This window comes from Micropterus salmoides, unplaced genomic scaffold (assembly GCF_014851395.1).
Source record: "Micropterus salmoides isolate LMB-PRFRI ecotype aquatic unplaced genomic scaffold, ASM1485139v1 Ms_hic_scaffold_8, whole genome shotgun sequence".
Lineage (NCBI taxonomy): Eukaryota > Metazoa > Chordata > Actinopteri > Centrarchiformes > Centrarchidae > Micropterus > Micropterus salmoides.
In genome coordinates this window covers 30651563-30669162 of record NW_024044570.1, presented here as the reverse complement: position 1 = coordinate 30669162, position 17600 = coordinate 30651563, and positions in this window count along the sequence as shown.

Sequence of the window (17600 nt, the reverse complement as noted above, 5' to 3'; positions counted from 1 at the left end):
GTGAGTGAAATCTAAATCCTAGTGTCCCTGTTAAGGCTATTGTACTGGTGTATCCTTCAATTCATTAATCAGAACATTGGAAGATATTTAGGAGTAAGAGAGAAGGAGGAGACTGGCAGGGCAGCTGATTCTGAGGGAGCCAGTGTGATTGAGGTCTGTAGTGGTCTACAGGTCTCAGGAAATGTTGTCAGTTTTGTTTTCTCCTAACAATAGACATTTGATGGCAGGTCCAGGCACCAAAGTATAGCCTAAATTAAATTACTTCATGATATTTATTATATTTGCTATACTCTGACCCACTTAACTTTCTACATTCATAGGCTGTGATAAATTAAATAAATATGTAGATGTTGCCTAAATGTAGGCTATATATATATATATACACACACAAGGAACTACACAAGGAATTAGATACAGTGTTTAAAAAAAAATGTGAAAAAACGGAAATATTCTGGCAGCTGGGGCGCGAGAAAAATACCGTTAAATAACTACCTTGCAAAAGTACGGTAATTTTCCATGACGACAATACAGTTTGTAACTTTCTTCTTAATTTTGGGGCTTTTAATGTTTATTGAAGAACATATACACCTATAAAAACAATTAAATTACCTATAAATATAGTTGAACACTGCTATAATACAAATAATCAGACTTAAAATTTTCAGAAGTTTTATTATATAATTTTACATAAAAATCTTGTGAATGCAATCTTTGTTTAATCTAAAAAAATCATACAACACCTGCAAACACTAGATCTTCTATTTAAAAAACGTCAAAATACTGTTCTAAAACTGGTAATCAACTTTTAGATTGTGTTCATTGGAATTTTTGACCATTCTAGTAGAAGCACATCTGTGAGGTCAGGCACAGATGTTCGATGTTGTACGAGAATGCCTAGCTCGCAGTCTCCGCGCTAATTCATCCCCAAACTGTTCAACCAAACTCCTTCATCCATGTCTTTAAGCAGTCATGTTGCAACAGCAAGGGGCCATCCACAAAGTGTTTCCACAAAGTTGGGAGCATGACATTGTCCAAAACGTCTTGGTATGCTGAAGCATTAACACACAGTTTCTTTCACTAGAACTTAGGGGCCAAGCCCAACCCCTGAAAAACAACCCCATGCCATAATCCTCCCTCCACCAAACTTTACACTTGGCATAATGCGTCAGGCAAGTACCGTTCTCCTGGCAGACTGTAGCTATTGACTCTGCAGAAAGTTGGCAGCTTCTGTGCACTGTGCGCAGAAGCTGCACAGTTTCTGTTGTTCCCATCGCTTCCACTTTGTTATAATACCACTAACAGTTGACGTGGAATATTTAGTAGTGAGGAAATTTCACAAATTGAATTATTGCATAGGTGGCAACCTATCACAGTACCATGCTTCAATTCACAATTCACTGAGCTCCTGAGAGCGACCCATTTTTTCACAATTGTTTGTAGAAGCAGTCTGCATGCCTAGGTGCTCAATTTGATCCACCTGTGGTCAGGGAAGTAAATGGAACACCTGAATTCAGTGATTCGTGGGGGGTACGTGTCCCAATACCTTTGGCAATATAGTGTATATCGTTATATCACACAGCCCTATTTATTAATGTCAGTTATAATGTAAATCAAACACTGGTGGAGTGGGAGTGGTTTTCTGCTCTGTTATTTTTGCAGCCAGGTAGCCACCTGACTTGAATTTGTCCCTAATTCTGTGTAGAGGGCTACGGACTAACACATCTCCACAATTTGGTCACCATACCATTATTAAAGGAAACATATATAATGTCTTGCCGACCTTTGATAGATATGCTGTGTAATATGTTTGCTGTTGTTTATGTTTTCCAGCTGAGCTACCTTGAGAAGCAAAATGGTTTCTTAAGGTCATCCTGAGGTGTTGTCGTGCAAAGTCAGCACTTAATCAAAAACTGGCTAGAAAGTCATAAAATGTCCTATTGAATCCAGAAAATGATGAAGTCTTTGGATTGTGCATGAAGTTCACTCTATGTAAACCCCCATTTGGTACCATTATCCCCTCTCCTTTGCCTTTCATATCGCTCTCCTATCAAAGCAAAATGGCAGCATTTTAAGAAATACTTTCCAATTACTTCACATTCATGTTCCACTTTAATCTTGGAGCTGTGTCTGACAGTGTCCAAAATGTTCTTTATGTCGAACCAGTTGTGTTTCTAATGAATAGATCTGAAAATGTCATCAATTAGGTAAATAAAAAATAAACTACTTTAGTTTCAGAAGAACAATTCTTTACACTGAAATGTTTGACTTGTGTGGCTTATTTGTTGTGAGCACGGAACTGAATAAATGGTCAATAAATAGTAATTTAAGGTCTGAGTTTCCTTAAATTAAGTTAATTCAAGGAAATCTGGAAGGAAACTGTCATAAATAACCCTGGTACAAACTCAAAAGGGGTTTCCGGTCTAAGATAAATGGATATATATTACTCTAATGTAAAATGTGAACATGTGGTAATTTGTAATTAAGAAAAAAACAGATTTAAATATGTTGGTTTGAACTTCCAAGCATTATGATCCAAGTCAACATCTGTGAAATTACAGTAATTATGGCTGTTTTCAATGATCAGAACTGTGTTTTGACAGTTTAACAATGCTTGTAGACATTATACACTGATTAAAATAACATTTATTGAATGTTTTTATTTCCCAAATATCCATAATTAAAGGAGATATGTGTCAATAATCAAGCAAATCTATGTCAGATTACAGAACAAATGTTTTTGTTATAGTTAACTGTTACTTATTGTACCATGTTTAAGAAATGTTTTTACAGTATAAAACTTCAATTTAAAAGAGTTTTCTTTTAAATAAGACAAATAATACTTGTGAAAATATGATAAATCCCTGAATGTATTGGAACAGTTTTTTTTCTTTAAAATAACATAAATGTTATGGTTAATCACAGCTACAGGTTTTTCATGTTATTTTACATTAGACATGTAAATTCACAGTTTATGTTTGCCATTTTTTTGATATTTTCCTGTATTTCAAAAATACAGGAAAAAATCTGTGAAATAAAAAGATTTTTTTTTTTTTTACAGTGTATGGTGTCACTTTATCACACATTTACATGAGTAGACAGACAGCAGTCTACAGAAGAACTCAGCAGGAGCACATGGCCTATGTAAATTCCCCCCATGCAGCTTTGATGGGTCTAAAAGCTAACGTTAAAGTAACTTTTGTTCAACAGAGGAGAAATAGAAGAAGAGAATATGTCACTTTTTACCTTGGCTTCATCTCTGGTTGTTAATAAAAGTGTAGTTCTAATACAGTAACAAAAGATGCATGTGCAAAGATTTTGCAAGCGTAAGTTACGCATACCCTGGGGGCTACACCCCCCCAGTCTTTCAACCGTAGTGACGTCCCTGTGCTTGGGATGAGAGAAATGTCTTCAACCAGTCCAGTTGCCCTTGATTTTAATCACAACTCTGCTAATATACCGTCACAATCTGCTCCTCCGTTCCCCTCAGTCTCCAGCCTCTGCTCCATAGTTCATGTTTACCTGTCATTTATCCATTATTTTCTGTTTCATTCTGAAATACTCACCTCTCTTCTCATGTCAGTAACTTCACTTCTTGCCTTTGTGTTTCCACCCATTTTTTATTGTCTGCCCTGCCCTGATTATTTTCACCTGTGGACTTCTTTCCCGGTACTGGCCTGCCTCATCATTCCTGTAAGTCTGCTGTTCATTTACTTTTGTAATAAATCTTTTGAACTGCACAGCTCTGCCTCAGTTGTCTGCATTTGGGTCCTGTTCCTGGGTACCCCCTCTTTGACATGTAATGTATCACTTGTAAAGGTGAAAAAAATGTCAATTTTTTATTGCTTGATATTATCTGAAAATATACACAGTCTGATTTCTGTTTATTTTAAAACACTTTTAGTAATACATTTCCGTTTAGTTACAAAGATTCATTCATTCATCATACGGTACTCTGAATTTTTAAATGTTTTTCAACAGTTTACCCTCTTCTTCTGTATATGCTCTTCCTTTTCTTATTGCATAACTTCTCTGCAAAACCACTTTTATGTATTTGAACTTGAGCTGTACAGTTAAACATGAACTACACCATAATATGTTTCACAATCACACAGAAAGTACACAGACACACACTTGTGCACATACTCATCATTTATTGACTGTTTGCTGTTTGCTCCATGAACGCATGCTTCAGTGCCTTTCGGGGGTTTGTGTATGTGTGTGTAATTTACTATGTGTATGTGTGTGTGTGTTTTTGTGAATTCCAGCCTTTAGCTGCCGCTTTCTTGCAGCTTGCATATCACTTTAGACTGCTTGTGTTTTTATTTGGCAGTCTGGGTCATGCAGATCACAAGGATGTCCTAAATAAAGGCTAAAGGACCTGCATGGTTCAGTTTTGTCTAGGCAGTAATTGGTAACTGCTGCCAAGTTATTATGAAAGATCTCTGACTTGTAATCCTTCAATCAATTTAAAGATGAAAGCTTGAAAATAAGCAGACAGCATCGATATATTAAGTAATATTGCGTGTGCATATGTGCATATGTACTTTAGTCCACTAGCATTTCCCCTCGAGCTCGTACAGTACTGTTAATGCAGTACCAGTTGCTGCAGAAATGCCTTCAAGATAAAATCTATGGCATGTATTTTAAAACCACAGTAGATTCATTTACTATACATATCTAAAAGGTTTTACTGGGCTCACTGGAGGTAAAAAGCCATGTGAGGCCATATAGGCTCATATTGTCATAAAATTCATGGACAGTTTCATCTTCAGAAGCTTTGACCGATAAATGTTTACATGAGGGATTTGGCCTTCTTCCACCACTTTTTTAAAAAAATAGGATTTTGTGGTTTTAGTGTCTTTCTTGCAGGAATATCGTTACTGCATGTTCAAAGTTTGCAGGATAACTTTTACTTTGGTCAGTGGCCAAGGATTTCCTGTCTTGTTCATGCCTATAGCATAGCCAACGTTTCTCAAAACTGTCTGTCCTTCTTAAACATTTATGCCTCTTAAGAAACTCTTTCCTCAATATCTTGGGTTTTGGTTTTAATTTAGGCCTTGAAAATTAAAGATTATTTCCTTATTATTATTATCATTATCATTATTATCATCATTATCGCTGTTCTGACTATGGTAGGTAACATGACTCCAGCAAAACCATATATTGAGGTAAGCAGTGCGAGCCTCGTAAAGCATTACAAAAAATGTTTTAATTATATAAATCATTTGAAACTACAGCCACCCAAAAGTAAAAAAAAAAAAAAAAAAAGGCTATTGTTGCTAACTGTATAAGGACCTTCAGGAAACCAGCCAGCTAACAAAGCAAGCTGTTTGGTTAGCCACATAACAAACTTCCTACTTATCTGCAGTAACAAACAGTCACTACTACTACAACAAGTGCTGTGCTACTTCAGTCAGGGTCTCTTCGTCTCTCTCTGATCTGTATCTGACAGAGTTATACTCCATGGTAATCTTCTCCTTGAAGATGATGATGATGATATTCTGTCCTGTGTTAAGGCAAAAAGCAATTTTGTGAATGTCACACAGGAGGTAAGTCAGTATGGAGTTTGTATTAAGATTTCTGCACCATAATGTGACACTTTCACCACATGCTTTTTCCTGTAGTCTGAGCTGTCATCCCTTTCTTTTTATTTACTCGACGAGTTACTCCTTATAGATAGTATACAGAGAGTTTTCAAGCTTAGTTTACCTCATTCATCTTTTTTTGTTGTCTATTTGCTGGTCTTGTCTATATTTAAAATGACAATAAACTGAAATAAGACAATTACAGTAAACACAAAGAACAAAAAAAAGATTGCTAAATAAGTTCATGCAGTTTTAAACATTTTATATCAAAATCAAATGGAATACTTTTCTGGGGAATGATATTTTCAAAGTAAAAATTCTGATCTAAATGTATCTAATAATAAGCCTTAAGCAATATATGGTGTTTTATACTTATATGGAATGTGGGCAGCAGCTTAGAGAGGGACAAATTAAGTTGCTCTCTGGCTGCCAGGCTGGATCCTGTAAACGATTAAGCTCTGAATACTTTAATCTTGTGCTAATTGAAGAACAGCGCATAAAATATGCCGTTTTTATATAGAACAATTTGGTTTCAATAAAGTTTAGACATGAAGGGTTGGTCATGGTCACATGGCAAAATTTTTACTAAAAATGAGAAATCCATTCACAGTGGAATATTTGTTAATAAATGGACAAAGGGTATGGATTATACTTCAGTTACAACCTCCTATCTTTTTAATGTGAAACTGCTGCTTGTTAGTAGCTGAGGCGACTCCTCCAGGGACAGGCAAATATATCTCACTGTTTTTTCACAAACTTTTATCACACAGAGGTGTTTCTTTTGACAAGCAGCAGTGGTAGACGTGAAGAAAACAATCATTTCCAAACCCACACACCAAATACCCCACGCACAAAGGGATTAACTACATACAATTAACAGCAAATAATAACCCCACCATGAACAGCTGGAGAAGAATAAATATTACATAATAAATATCCTTGTATTTCTTACGTAACCCCAAACAAAACCAAAACACAGCAATGGTAGTTGTGTATAGTCAAAGACAAGTACATCACAATTTCATGTCTGATAAATGTGGTGTTATTTAAAGAAATGTCTGTAATAGCCCCACATCCTTCCAAACTGGCTTCACTCAGGAAGCAGTAGTAGGCGTGTTGTTTTTGAAGGCCCACACAGTGCAGTGCCCCCAGATCAGTCAGGGCTTTGGTGCTTTATTTGATTGTTTACCACTGCAATAACTGCTACTCTAAAATGGAAACACCTTTGTGGAAAGAGTGAGATTTTGCTCTTGCTCAGCACCTTGTAATTCCATAGCCACATTGTGATACCAATGTTGATCAGGATGTGTTTCAGGAACTGAACTGAAATGAGTCTGTATTTCTGATGATTTGAAAAGGCAGTATAGCACTAAGACTACAACTGGCAGTCAATCCATAATAGTTTGGCCTAAAAGTGCACAAGGGCAGGTGCGTTTCCTTCAAATTCAACACTCCTCCCCCTGCTCGCTTTCCCTCTGCTCTTCAAGTGGCCTCTGTGCAACATGTGCTGTTATGTAATACCAAGGGCTGAGGGGAAGTGGAACTACTAATGAAACGCAGCCATAATGTTTAGCATGTTCATAATCTTAGTTTATCTTGTTGGCATACTAACTAATATATTAGCCCAAAGTAGCCCAAAACACAAAGTACAGGTCAGGCCCCTTTATTGTCTTTTTCCCTCAATTCACCAGTTGTCCCATCCACCCATTGTTACTCCTCTTCCCTCCTCCCTCATGTGCTCTGCAATCAGAAGAATTGGACAAATTGAAACTTGGACCTAGCAGTGGCTGTCAGAGGATCAGCAAAGTGATTACAATTCATCTAGAGCATCAGATTTTGCCAAAATCTCGGTAAGCCAATAATCTGGTTGCTTTCAAATTTTAAAACAGTTTCTTCTCCACTGCTTTCAGCTGTCATTTCAGTGTCAGTTTGATCCACCTCCCACCTCCACTCCATTCACTTCCAATTTCATCACAACATGTGGGTCCTTCCAGTGAGCTCATCAGAAGCTCCACATCACATCCATTCAGACCTTCAGCTTTACCTGTGCTTCACCGTCATTATATTACTTTAACTTTACTCATTGCGCACACTATATGAAAGAAATAATTCTATCAGCATGGTATATGTATAATCACAGGCACATTTACAGAACTGAGCAACTGCAACAAAACTATTTAAATTGTAACCACAGCTGTAAGGTTTTCTCTCGGTCACATAAAATGAAATTCAATTTTAAGATGATTGATAATAGTGTATCTTCTTCTGTGACTGTTTGATAAAATGGTAGTGGTCTTTGTGGAAAGAGTTATCTTTCACTGTGGATATTTTTGTCACAATGAATACATTAATTCATTTTACTTTTATCTAGTTTACTGTAATACAAATGAAATACTGCAACAATGAACAGGCCTCAATGACATCATTTCAGTTATTTAATTGTGGTATTACATTTTTTACAAATACTGAATATAGCTTGTGAAATGCAATGATAATCCCAGGGGTGGTTATCACTTCAACTATGAAGATTTTTTTTTTATGTAGGAGCATTAAAAACAAATTTGCCCCCACTGCTAGGGCAACACACACACACACACACACACACACACACACACACACACACACACACACTGCACACAATAATCAGATATATGGCCAGTGGATTATGTTTTTTCATTTAAATCAAATCATTTCACAGCACCTCACACTAGATTCTGAACCTTTTATGTAATGATTTTTGATGAGTTTTATTGCCCAAGGTTATAAGCACATACACATTTCTCACATTTTTAGCTAAACGCCCATTTAGCTTGTCCTGAGTACTGTAATAGTGACAGAGAAATATACAGACTTTAATGGAAGAGTAAAATACTGGATACTACGCTTATTTACTGCCAGGAGTTGCCAAGAGTTAGATCCATACCACAACTGGAAATGAGGTTAAAGCTGACCCAGTCTGTATAACGGTAACAAAATCCACAATTTTTTGTGGGGGGTTGTTTGTGAGACTATTTCTATGTGGGTAATGACCTCATGGTGAGCTATAAATGTGGATTTTGTTTAGCTGTTTCTGCCTGATTTCAGTCTTTATGCAAACCTAATCTAACCAGCTGCTGTTGCTTCATATTTATCCTGCAGACATGAGTGTGGTTTTGATCTAATCTAACTCTCAGCAAGTAAGCAAATAAGCTTGTTTCCCAAAATGTTGAGCTATTCTCTTAAACCTTTTATACATTTCCATGGTGTTTAGGGGTAACTATTAGGTAAACATTAGGTTACGAAGTACAAGAAAAAGCACCCCTGTAATGGGCTGTACAGATTTGTAAAACAATATGCTGGAGACATACTGTATTTGTGTCTCACATATTTCACAGGAATCTAGGCCAAATCTTTTGATCTTTTCATAACACGGTCAGAGTTCAAGCTTAGCAACAGAGAAACTTCCGGAGATGAATGTTTTCCTGATTGTTTCTGTTTGCCTCAGTGCAGTTCTCTCTGCTTTGATGAATCAGTTTAACATTGCTTAATGTTGTGGGGAATGTTTCAGTCCATTTTCAGGTCTCTTACGTTCTTTCTCTCCTCTTTACTGTCTGTTTAGTTTATTTACTCAGTTCTGCAGTCAATGTATAAGATGTCATCATTAAGGGCATTAGGATGTCTCTTCCTGCCTCTGCACTGCAGTTCCCCTTTTTCACTCAACACTTCTTCTTTAGGCCTGTCTTTTTCTCCCTCACATCACCCTGCCCTTATTTAATCCAGCTTTTTCCATCTTTAACCATGTTTCTTTAAAAGTGGCAGACTGAGGAGTACAAATTACATCCTGACACCTCCAGTTAGCCCGCGTCCCACACTCTGCTTTTCACTGGGTACATCAGGCCCCAGTCTCTGTGCTTTCTGTAGGTGTTCTCTAAACTGCACATGATTCATTGCTTTGTTTGGTGTGGCTACGATTTTGCAGGTTATCACAGTAAAAATATTTATTTAATTGCCTGTTTGCTAAATCTCCCCTTCGTTACTGTCGCTACTCTTTCAAGCTTTCTCACACGACACACATTAAGTTTACCACTCGAAATGTTTTGATTCTTAATGATGGGTCCTTGATGTCAGACAGAGGAATACGAAAAGCCCTTTTCTCATTACCAACTGGCAATTGTCCATTTGGAAGTCTGGAGGATTTTGTAGTAGCTAGATTTAAACAGTCATACAGTTACAAATTCATTCCATTGTCATCCTTGTGTGACCGATCTGCTCGCCAATAACAAGCTCCATGCTCCTTCCGTTACAGTCCTACTCACCCATCAGAGCGGGCACAGGGCGTGTACATTTTATAACAATAAACAAAACTAGAGGAAAATGTGGGTGTTTCAGCAGGGGAGAGTTTAACCTACACGTTGTTAATGTGTTGTTAATTTGTCATTTTGTGTGCTTCAACAACAGATAACAGCTCACTGTGAGCCCATTCTGTTCCGCTCTCTGCAGGCTACATATCCACATGGAGCATTTCAGAATGAGAGCATTTTACCTGTCTGATTTTGCTGACTTGTTCAGTTGTCCTTGATTTTTCTGCTTCTGCTATGGTTAAGTAGGCTACGTAGTTAAATTGTTTCTTTTTTTGTTTATTGTTGATGTTAGATCAGGAGTCTGCAAAAGGTGCATTATTTTGAAAATCGACCGGATTCTCTATGCCATTCTGGTCTGACTTCCTGCCTAGTTCATCTGGGGCGAGTTCAGCGCAGACAAAACCTAGCAAAACGTTTTTTTCAACGGAAACGGTGGTTCCCTGAAAACCCTGCTGTGTACGCAAAGAGCACTGAAGCTGCTTTTTTAAGGCCATTGTGTTTACAAACTTGTCGCAGCTGATTGGGTAAAACCTGAGACACGCCCACCAAACGGGAGAAAATATACCTCAAAGCCTGTTGCAGAATGTTGTACAACATTTCAAGGAAACATGTCGTTCAATCCGAAAATGTTGCAAACCGGTGTAAAACGTTTTGAGATTGAACTCGCCCCTGCTTGGTATGGCTTGACATGGCTTCTGTCAAAAATAGACTGGCAGTGAATATTGAACTTTAGCAAAACTTCAAAAATCTCATATTGAATCATAATTGCAATATCTGGTAGAAAAATCACAATTAGATTTCCCCCCCAAATTGTTCAGCCCTAATTCACAGAGAAGACAAGAAAATAAAGAAACATTGTTCTTCTGTTGCAGTGTAGAGCTACTTAGACCTAGTTCATACTGTTATTTTGTTCTAACATCATCTCTGTTGGGCTGCTTCATTTACTCCTATTTTCAAACAATTTAACAGTAACCAATGTAGTAAGTAACTAGAGCCGCTATCACTAGTCTAAACTCTAATAGCATCCAGGATGGTTGTCCACACAGCTGATCGTGAATGCAATGCTACACCTTTTAATCCATACAGTTTTGACCATCACTTATGTAGCTTGTAATTATTCTATCTTTCTAACTATCAAGATAAAGTTTTGTAAATAAGTGTGGTTGTAATGTACTAACATCCCATGCTATGCTACTTTTAGATTCCCTTGACAAACGAGGGCGAAACTGTCACACTGTGTGCCTGTCTGCTATGTTTAGCTCTCTGGGAGTTTTGGTTATTTGGTCAGTTCATTATCTGTTGTTTATCCTTGTTCATTATTTTATTCATCCGCATTTTTTAGTTTACTTAGTAACTGTTTTCATTTGGGTTCTGTGTTTCAATAAGCTTTATTTTGATCTTGTCATGTTTAGGGTTTTGTGTTTCATAGCTAAGTTTAGTCTTTTGTTCATTTGCATGTTTAAGTTTACTTAGCATCTGTCCTGTGCCTTAGTTCATGTCTTAGTGTTTTCTCCTGGTCTGTGTACTTCTGTGTTTTTGCCCATGTCTGCTCTGCTTCTGTTTTATCCGAGCTTCAGTCTGTTTCCCTGTTGGTTGTGATCTGTCTGCTTGTGCCTTGATTAGTTGTCATTATTCTGAACTTTGATGTCTTATTTTATTACGGACTTTGTTTAGTGTCCAGCAACCTGTGTTTTGTCTGTTCTCCCAGTAATCCCTCTGCCTCACCGTCTCTCTGTTTTCCACTGCTGTCTCTCTGCCTGCCTGTGTCTCGTTAGCCTCATCCCTGTCACCTGTGTTGCTCCCGCCCTGCTCATTAGTCCCTGGTGTATATATGTTTGGTGATTCTGTTCAGTCCCCGTCCGGTCATTGTTGTGTTTGGAGTTATCTGCCTGTCTCTGTGTTGCCTGATCCTCTGTTTAGGCGTTTTACACCCGAACTGCATGTAAGTCTGAGTTTTTGTGTTTTTTTGGATTAAAACCTGTTCTCCTTCAGTCAACTCTCCAGTGTCTTGCGTTTGGGCTGTCTCCTGTTTGCACTTCCTTAAAACTCGTGACATAAAAAGGGTGAAATATTATCAAAAACTGACGTTTAATGTGTTGCAGAATACAGTTTAGTTGCTTCAGTATTGTGTCCTCAATCAATGGATGCCACCCTGCATCTGAGGCAACAGCACAGTTCTTAAACTCTGCAAGGAACACTTGCACCACTTCACTGCTGATAGTGTGCATGTTGCTTGCACAACAGCAACCACAGCCTATGTTTGTTAACGGACTGACCAGATGTGACAAAGGAAGGAAAGGAAGAAAGAAGGTGCACCAACTGCAGCAATGCCTCTGTAATATCAGTGAACATGGCACATGCTATATACTGTAGATGACATTCCATGTATGTAGTGTATATATGGGGTGCTTTTTAAACAGCTCACAACCGCTTTGGTACTTATCAACAATTATTGGATGGACTGCCATGACATTTTGTACAGACATGTGTGGTACCCCAGAGGATGAATGCTGCAGATAATTGGTCATCCCTCGAGTGCTACCGTGAGGTTTACATTTGTGGTTTAGAAATAAAAGGCAAGACAGTCAGATGATGGGGAAAGGAGGGAAAGTCCAAGGGCACCTGGTGGATTGAAGGAAAAAGACAATAAATGGGCCTGAGAAAACAGAAATGTGGCTGAAGAGGAGGGACAGGGGGATGGACTGATACAAATTATTTGGTTTATGACCAAATACCTGCAACTAATGACTTTTCCATTTACCTCAGCTGTACTTTGTACTTAGGGCTAATAAGCTAATGAACATTTAAAATGACAACAGCCTCTCTAATCATGAAAGTAAATCGTTCAAGAAAACACTCATGCATCGATAAACCACAGAAACCACCGAAAGAGAAAGATGTGACCTACAACCGGTTCATTATAGATTATAATAATGCAGCGCAGTGAAGATTCATAGAGGAGACAGCATCTGTTTGTTAAAAGACACCAGTCTACACTGTAGTTCAGAGACTTTACTGATAAACCACAGAGCAGCAGAGTAACACTAGGCTACATGATCAGTCTGATGTGAGTCTGCAATTCAATGAGTCAATCAATGATTTTTATAATGCCCCATCATCCGCCATTATAATAGCAATGCCCCAAGGTACAAGTGCACCTGGCTTTTAAGGGGAATGGGAGATGACACTGATTGGTTTATTGCATGTTACACAGACTAAGTACAACCCTTTTGAACCATGTTCCTGTTGCACTGATAATTTTTTACGGCGTTAAATAAGCAAAATTGGACCTATGGCCTTCACGCCGAGCTCTTACATCGTTAAAATGGGGCCCAAATGTATGCAGAATGTTACATATTGCTAACAGAAATAAGACGATAGCACCCATACCTCTGTTCCATTTACATGTTATAATTAACGATACAAATAGGTAATGTGTCCTCAAATGTGCGGGATAAACACAAATGGCACGGGATCTAGAAAGGTTTCACAGTAAAATTTTGATTGTCTGTATGATTTCTTTCCCCCTGTTGTTCTATCTTTGTTGCAAAGTAATCTCCCTTTAAAACACACCAGGATGTGGCTACTGTACCAGTTAGCAAATGCTCGACTTCCTGCACCGGTCACTTGACTCATTGCTGTTTCATGCTGGGCGGGGCAGCATACACTCAACTTGTGTGAATGTGTTTGCAGGAAACAGCTGCACAGGGTTGTGGGGACAGATGAGAGCCCTGACACTCAACCCACAGTGTATGTGTGAGGCAGAAAACCAAAACAGTGAACAAAAAGCTGCACAGATCTGCAGAGTGGGGTGCTCAACATCAATGAAGGCTATTTTTGGCACTAAATGCATGAAAACCTTTGACCAATAACTCATCCTGGGCATCTTTGTTTGTATTAGGTCCCGGCTGTTCTCATCTGTAACACCACGATGGTAGAACGAGCTACCACATGCCATCATTTCCTCTTATAACACCTCTGACCCCTAAACCTCTAACATGTACTTTCTGTGCATTCTTCTTCTATCTCCTTACAATTCTCTTGTATTGATTGCACTATTTGGTAACACTAACTTACTTACTTCTTTCCTTAGGTATTTACCCCATTGACGCCATACGCGCCATTAGGTCTCCCTGGTATTGTTTTTATATAGTTTTGTTAGGATGACCTAACGAAGTATACATGTACATGTAGTCTGCATGATCTTTTATGTTACACATGTATTATGTATTACACATGACAATAGAATCATAGAAACTCTCAACAGCAGATTAAAATACACCAACATCCCTACACCAATTGCCACATGGTATCCTCCTGGAACCTTTAAATTGGTGGTCAGAGAACCTGTGGACTACTTTAGTCACCCTTGAGAGGAGACATAACAGAGGTGAGTGACCTCAACACACCATTACTGCCCAATCTCTTCTTGCACAATCAGGCAGCCATTAACACTACAATCAATCATCATTTTGGTAAAGGTTATACCACACTGAGCACATATTGGTTACATGCTGAGGTAACCAAATGATCCACACTAAGTGCATATGTTTGCCTTTACAGGCCTGGCCTTCAATCAGTTCCAGCTGGGAAGCAACTACAACATCCACAAAACACACACCATGAATACATGCAGCAATTTAAATAAAACAATTCATTCGTTGAAGTTGTGTCTTATTTCTTTTACGAGTACTATATACAAATTGTGCTACAAAATACTATTAATGATGAGGACTTTCATTACATGTTTACAGTAAAAACATGGCAATGTTTTTACAAGAGACAAAGGGACAAGACAAGAGAACTTAATTTCACCTGTGAATTGTGTTTGGAATATATCGACATTTATAAATATGATAGATCAGAGGTACTATTTGGGGGTGCTTCTGTACATCTGCTGAACAAATGAGCTAACTTCTGTATGTTTGATTTAAAACTACATGCTTTCTTTTGAGTGTGTGTGTGTGTGTGTGTGTGTGTATAGAGTCAAATGAAACTGATGCTCTTCCTTCAGATTTTAACTTAGCAAATGATGAACTTACCACAATCTATTAACTTTACCTTGTATTCAAAATGTATCTAAATAATTGCTCTAAATAGATCTAAACCATGCCAGACTATAATGGAGGCACCAGAACACTTCAGTGGAAAACAAGCACTTTGGCCAGTGGACTTTATCTTTGATGCCACAGATGTAAAAGTTGAAACTGTGCTGATGGGCGAGTAACCTCAATTGGGCGCCGGATATTGCCAACAACTATAGCCATTAGGAGTCTGTTTCCCTTAAATCCATGTAATCCAATGCATTTGTCATGATGTTGTTTTTGCATTATGCCCAGTGACAGCTGAGAGTAAACTGTTGTTTTCTGAGGCTTTGCACAATAAGTCATTAAAAAAACAACAATCCACTACATTGTCCGTTGAAACAACTTTTACATAGTGGATAAGGATACACACAATTAAGGCTTTGCATTATAAATTTTATTCCAAGTATGTTGCACAACAGAAAATCATAATCAAGGTGGTTATAGACTCAATAAGAGAATTACATGCACATTTGAAGATCAAAGTGGTGAACCCCTCCACAGCATGACATTGTCATTCCTAAAGTTGTGCCACTAACATGGCTATATAGAGAATGAATATTTACAACCAAAACATTTTCAGAACATGTGACTGAAACTACACTGCGTGCACAATTAGGCAAGTAAGTATTCTGAATGAAAAATTATTTCTATGCAGATTTTCCAACTCAGAGAGCTCAGAGACGTGGCCAAGGTCAGGAAACCTGAAACACGACCACCACTGAATAAGATTAACAAGTTGAAGCGTCAAGATTGGGCAAAGAAATAGCTGAAAGGTTTTATGGACAGATGAAGTGAGAGTGAAGTGATGGACAAGACGGATGGCCAGTGGCTGGATCACAGAGGGACACAGGGCACCACTTTAGACTCAGGCACCAGCAAGATGGAGGGGGGGGTACTGGTACTATCATTAAGGATGAAACTCAACTCCCAAGCCTACTGCCAGTTTCTGGAAGATACTTTCTTCAAGCAGTGGTACAGGAAGAAGCTCTCAGTTTTCAAGCAGACAATGGTCTTTATGCAGGACTATGATCCATCACATGATCCACTGCTAGGCCAGCCAGCAAAGACCTAAAAGATGCCCACATAATGACCTGGCCCCCATCCTTACCTGACTTGAATCCTATTGAGAACTTGTGGGCCCTTCTCAAACATGAGATTTCCAGTCAAGGAAGACAATCAACCCCTTTGAACAACATTTGGGTGGCTGTGGTTGCTGCTTCAGCGAACGTTGATCGTGAACAGACCAAGAAACTGACAAACTCCATGGATGGAAGGCTCATGGCAGTTATTGAAAAGAACTGTGGCTATTTATTGGTCAACATTTTTATTTAATTGCCATTTACATCACAGTTGCAAACATTGCACAACAAGACATGAAGCAATAATAACAGAAGTTGATAGGTAAATAAATATATAAATATAAAAAGTATAAATATAAAAAATAAATAAAGGACTGTGGATATATACAATATTTACACTATTAAGACATTTGTGTTGAACAGTAGTAGTGAATTAGTAGTGCATGGCAATTGAGCACAGTCCATCTGCTGATGAAGGCCACCTGATGTCACATGACAACACTTTCCAAGGCCACTGATGAGCCTTCAAGCTCCAAACGTTTTTGTTTATGGATAAAACATTGATATCGTATGAATGTACCATTAGACAACTATGTTTAGACAAAATAAGTTCATCAGACTTAGACAGCAAATGATCTTTAAAGTTGAACATGTCCACTTCAGCTCTAATAACAATCAAGTACACTGCGTAACAATCAATCAACTTTTATTTCAGACACATACATCCATATCAGTAAAATAAAATAGATTAAAAGACACAACACAGAAGTATGTGCAAGATCATCAGAATCAGAAATAATTTATTGATCCCCGAGGGAATATTCTTGTGTCACAGTTGAAAACATTGCACATCAAGACATAAGGAGTAGAAATAATAGTAGAAAGTAGGTAGATGAAGAAATATATAAATATAAGAGTATAAATATAAAATATAAAGAAAAACATAAAGGAGTGCGGATCCACATCCAGCCATCATCAACCACTTATCCTGCGTACAGGGTTGTGGGGGGACTTGAGCTAATCCCAGCTGACATTGGGCAATAGGTGGGGTACACGCTCACACCTAAGGACAATTTAGGGTCACAAAGTAACCTAGTCAGCATGGCTTTGGACAGTGGGAGGAAGCCAGAGCACCTGGAGAGATACATACCACATAGACACCGGGAGAACATGCAAACGCCACGCTGGGGCCTGGGTTTGAACCTACGACCTTCTTGCTGTGAGACGACAGTGCTAACCACTGCACCACTGTACCCTGGATATGCACAATTTTTACATTATTAAAAGAAAAGATAATATTGCATGAAACAGATAAGGTCCAGTTTAATAACTAACTAAGGGTCTGTGTCTCAGACACTTTGAGGGAGGAGTTATAGAACTTAATGGCCACAGATTTGTGTTTGAGTGGGTGTGAGACATTGTCCAAGATGACATGTAGTTTGGACAGCATCCTCCTCTCTGACACCACCGACATAGAGTCCAGCTCCACCCCCACAACATCACTCTCCT